The 5,207-nt window shown below is 51.7% G+C and overlaps 1 long non-coding RNA gene across 1 annotated transcript; it reads left to right on the forward strand.

Annotated features, from left to right (window-relative positions):
• The first annotated feature begins 646 nt into the window (after positions 1-646).
• Positions 647-1,135, forward strand: LOC135311523 (uncharacterized). The gene is made up of 4 exons (XR_010371154.1): positions 647-719; positions 796-851; positions 937-977; positions 1,079-1,135. It is a non-coding gene; the product is annotated as an uncharacterized LOC135311523 (long non-coding RNA).
• Positions 1,136-5,207: the final 4,072 nt, after the last annotated feature.

A 5,207-nucleotide genomic window follows, 5' to 3' on the forward strand; every position in this document is an offset into this window, starting at 1 on the left:
TCTGGGCTAGGTGGCCTGGTGCTGGGAGCCTATGGTTCATCTGTAGATGCCCCCAGGATCTTGGGGGAGGGGGGGAGGTTTTGCAGCCATCTTGGATCGAGTGGCTGTCGTCGGTGGGTGAGGGAAGTAATTCCTTTTGGGTTTTGTGGGCCCCCAGGGAACAACCGTAGGTGTCTGGGGGAGGGAGCTAGAGTCTTAGCTGAGCAGGTAGCATGTCAAGGGTGTTCTGGCTTGTCTGTGTGCTGGGCTTAATGTTTGATGTATTGTGCTCATGTTTAAGAGCTGCCCTAGTTGGGCTCTCAAGGGGTGTTCCTACATGCGATCGAGACCTGTGTCATGGTTCAGCTGTCGCTGTGCTTGCAGGTGACTTGTTTGGCAGGTGCCGAGGGAGGAGTCGTGCAGGGTGATGGAGGGCGGCGCTGTCAGCAGGTGAGTGGGTGTGCGGTGTATCTAGAGGGAAGATAGAGCCAACAGCCACATGAGCCCATTATGGTGTTTTTCTTTGGGCGCGTGCGAGGAGCCGAGCGGGATCTGGGCACCGGAGGGGAATCACACAGGGCGAGCGGTGACGGGTGGGCTGAAGTGTAGCGATTCGTCCTGAGGTGCCGCGTTGCAGGTGGTTGTGAGCAACATGCGTTTGGCTCTTGCAGGTGGTGGGCGAGCCTCAAGGTGGCGACCGTATCTGATGGAGGCCAGGCAGGTGAGCTGTCGAGGAAAAGGTGCGTGTCTGAGGTGCGGGTATCCTGAGACTCCCGCAGCACCTGAGCGGGTCCTTTTTTGCTTGGCTTCTTGCAGGTGCCGCACGCAGGCTTCAGAGGGGAGACGCCGCCTGCCGACGAGAGGTCCGAGAGGTGAGGGGGTTGAAGGCCAGGCTGTTGTTTGAGAGCAAGGTGTCGTACGGCCACTCCATGGAAGCGTTTGTCTCTGGTTCTGCAGGTTGTGCGCCGGCTGCCTTTGGGCCTGGATGCGCGTTTGAGGTGAGCTGGGTCGCAGAGGGGAGGGGCGTGGGGCTGGTGTGGTTCGTTCTTCCTTTTTTGGCAGAGCGACGGTAACTTTGTGTATCCTGTGGTATCTCTAGGGGCCGCAGGGGATGGCGTTCGTCCTCGTCCGGAATGGGCACGGAGCAGCCGGGTGAGTAGAGCAGCTGGGCACATCTGAGGTAGACGGATGCAGCGGCCTAGGTCTTTGTAGAGTGATGGGATGCTGACTGACAGGGCTGTTGTGTGGGGCTTGTGATTGTTTTTATTTTTCAGGTGACGAAGAGGCAGCTGGTGACTGGAGGAGTGACGTGTGCTCGTCCTTCAGAAGGAAGGGAAGAGGGAGACTCTCGGCCCCTTGAAAGCTAAGTTGAGGCAACGGTGCTGGGGAAGGGGTTGGGGGAGCGAGGGCGGCATGGTTGGCTGTGGCCGGAAGGGGTTTTAAAGAGAGCGTAGGGGAGAGGGTTGTCTAGGAAGCGGTCCCCTTTGAGCAGGGGAATGGAGCAGGTTCCTCTGAAATATGACGGCAGTGTCCCCTGGGCAGGGCAGTTCCAGGCTGTGCGTGTCATTGTGTAGTGCGTCTGTGTGTTTGGTGTTGGGTGCGTTTGACCTTCCTCGGGTCTCGGTTGTTCTTTGTTCCGTAGGATCGAGGCAGGTGCCTCGGCAGCGTTACTAGGGCCCGGCAAGGCCCTAGTCGTGGGCACGGCACCCATCGGGTGCTTCTCTTTTGGCGTCGCAAGCTTCCAGCGTGGATCGTTTTGGCGTCTCGGGTGGTTCTGGCCGGTGGTCTTGTGCCACGCCGTTCCCGGCCACGTGAGCGGCTCTGTTAGCTAGCTGTCACTTTTTGGGACTGGCACTTCTTCCTTGCATCTTCAGGGGCTGAGGTCTTGAAGGCGGGCTGCTTGCGCATCCATCTTGTCAGTTTTGAGAGGAAGCGCTTGTCCCCGCCCACGAAGGTCTCATCGTTTTCTGGCGTGGCGCTAGGAGCACGCTAGGGTTCTGCGCGTGCTCTTCCCGGATGGAGGTTTTCTGTACGTGCGTTGTCGGTCTCGCCGAGTGACTTGGCTTGTGTTTTGAGGCGTGTTGTTGTTGGCGTTCTGTGTAGGGTTCGTCTGTGGTTGTGGTGTCTTGGCTTGGAGCCGCCCTGCCCGGGGGTGTTGAGTCAGGGCAAGGTGGCAAAGGAGCATTTGAGGTGAACTGGGTTGCAGAGAAGAGGGGTGTGGAGCTGGTGATTTTTTTAGGAATTGCAGTGGCAACTCTATGTGCTTTTATCTCTAGGGGCTGCAAAGGATGGTGACCGTCCAAGTCCAGCACGGGTAAGGAGCAGGTGAGAGGAGAAGCCAGGTGCATGTGAGGTGGGGGATGTTGCGGGGCAGGTCCTTGTGGAGCGATGTGATGGTGACAACGCTATTGAGTGTGGATTGTTGTGGGGGCTTTTTTAGGTGAAGGAATATATGTTCCTCCATTTGGTAACCACCATCTTTGGGTGACTGCACGCTACTAAATTTCCTCCAACACTTGTATGGTTGAATGCATGTACTGTTGTATTGGTGTATGTATATGCCTGCACAGATTCCTCCAGCTCTTGTTTGTTGGAACATATCTATGTAGTTTCTATTGTGCAGTTCTTTATTGTTGTGAATCTGTATAGCTATCCTGTGTGACTCGTGTGGCTGAGTGTGTGTACCTAGGCAGTTACCTCCGCTGTCTTGTACGGTTGCACATATGTAGTGCTTGTTGTACCCTGTTTGCCTGTTGTAGTTGAGTGAATGTCCATAGTTAATCTACCACTGCGGCATGGTGGAAGTATCCGCCTGTGTACATCATTGCTGCGTGTGATTGATTAGAGCTGGTGTGGTATCATTGGATGTACATTCACGCATCCTTGCGTAGTGAGGTTGAGTGAATGCAGAAGTCAATATTGGCTGCCTGTGTTCTATGGGTGAATGTAGTTTGAAATGAACCAGGGACAGGGGTAGTGACATATATTTTGTAGAAACTGTCTTTGATAATGTTGTGCAGTGTGGGGTGTTTACGGTGTTTTGAGGGTTGGGTTTGGTGGTGGTAACTAACAGCAAACTTTTTCCACAGGATTAAAAATAAAATTAGAATAAAAAACCCCAGCTGGGGGATTTTTTTTTTCTCCCCCGGCTGGGTTTTTTTTTTCCCCGGTCCTGGCCGCTCTGTGAGGCAGCGTTCATCGCCAACGTTTGGGCAGAGGTCAGGCTCTGGGATGGGGTTTTGGCAGGCAGGGCACTTTTTTGAGGCGCCTGGGAGCAGAGTTCCCAGGGAGTGCTGGAGGAGCAGGGTGACAGGTGGCGGACCGGCTCAGTGGAGAGGAAGGAGCGATAGACACGGTGGGCGGATGAGCGGTCTGTTGGAAACCTTTGTGAGGTTGCCGGGTTGAATGTGTGTGTCAGTAGAGGTCTGATGTTTGGTGGTGTGGGGTGTTGTTGGAGATGTTCTTGTCGGGCTGAGATGCAGTCTTTGAAGAGGCTTAGAGATGGGGGATTTCTGAATCTGGGTTTTGTCTTCCATGGCCGGTGCTGGTTTCCCGAAGTGTTTATAGGCATTCTACAGCCAGTGTGTCAGGCAATGTGTAATAGGCATGTTTGGGTGGCTGTCCCGCTAGGCATAGGGTTTTGTGTGCTGTCTGGGTATATGGCATTGAAAGGGTGATGTTGGGATGTAGGATACGATAGGTCTGGCTCGGTGTCGATGAAATTGCATACGGTGGGTTTTGGGTATGGGGAGTTGGAGTAGGTGGCCATTGTTTAGGTGGGGCTGCTTGAGAACGATGTGGGTTTACGGTCATTGTGTATGCCTAGGGTGTAGGGAAGTACCTTTGGTGTGGTTAGCATATGTTATAAGGATGCTGGTTTGTCTGTCATAGGGGCGTTGAAGTCTAAGGTCCGCAGAGATGCGAGGAGGTGTGCTGTCAGCTGATCGGTAGTACGCATCACAGAGGCAGTGTGGATTGGAAGAGGAAAAGGTATATTAGCAGAGCAGTAAGTGGACTACATAAGGAGGGTGAGCTTTGTGCCTAAGGTAACAGGGTCTGAGGCTCAGGTGGTAAGCGCTTGCTAGGAGCCTAAAGGAGTTACAGTTCTAGTATAATTAGAGGACTATTGAGTAAGAGGTGACCCAGTTAGTAGGGATGGGAAGTATTGGACCTAGGGAGGTAATGTTATCCTTGCAGGAGAAGTGAATTATGGCAATGAGAGGAGACAGGTACTGCTCAGTAGATGAATGAACGGTAGAAATGGATTTATCCAGGGGGAAAAAGGGGTTTAAGCATAGGAGATGTTGTCTAGTACGGCGATTGTATTAGTAACAGCAAATAACTGCACGGGCCTAAGCACTACCACTCGGCCTCAGAGCAAGGACGAGATTGAAGCGTGGATGTAGAGATGTGTACAAGCATGTAGAGGTGTTGCTGTGAAGCTAGATAAGGAACGACTCGATGCATAAGGGAAATGATGAAGTCGGTATTGGAGGGAGAGGAGTGAGGCAGGCCGAGTAAATGTAGTTGTGTGAGGAGGAAAAGAAATGTTGCAGTAGTAGGTATTGTAAGTTGTGGAAACACATATGTTATTTACATGCAGCGAGGGCAGTTAGGTGTGGGGAGGCAGGGCACTTTGAGGTTTTCCCATTCTAATGATATGGTAACAATGTGGTGTAGTAACAGAAACGAAGGCCGTTAGGAGTTGTGCATATCATGCCTCTGTTACATTGCAGGTGGAGAGGTCCTAGAGGAATGCGACAGGTGCAAAAGCACGCTTTTGGGAAACACCAGACAAACTGGAGGCATAATAAAGGAGCATTACTAATACAATAATAAAGTAAATGAAAACATGTGTCTCATTGTTTTATTCAGGCCTCCTGTGTGTTATTTGTGGGTGGGGTGTAATTTCCAGTGGGTGGGATTTAATCACAGGGCTCTATGTAGCCCTTAAACTCTATGGGAGGTAATTAAAGGAAAAGAAGCAGCATTAGGGAATGGCTTTTGGCTCTTTGAGTAAATTAAAAAAAAACTTAATTTTTTTTCTTTTCAATGATAACATTTAACTCCCAGAGCCAAAAGCCATTCCCTACTGCTGCACCACTCTTATTATTTTAAATTTTTTTTTTCTGATGACATTACTACCAAATAAAAAATCACACACACACACCCCCCCCCCCCCCCCCGAGCAGAAACACACATAAACACCTGACACAACACTCAACAAC

The sequence above is a fragment of the Phalacrocorax carbo genome, chromosome 1 (assembly GCF_963921805.1).
Source record: "Phalacrocorax carbo chromosome 1, bPhaCar2.1, whole genome shotgun sequence".
Lineage (NCBI taxonomy): Eukaryota > Metazoa > Chordata > Aves > Suliformes > Phalacrocoracidae > Phalacrocorax > Phalacrocorax carbo.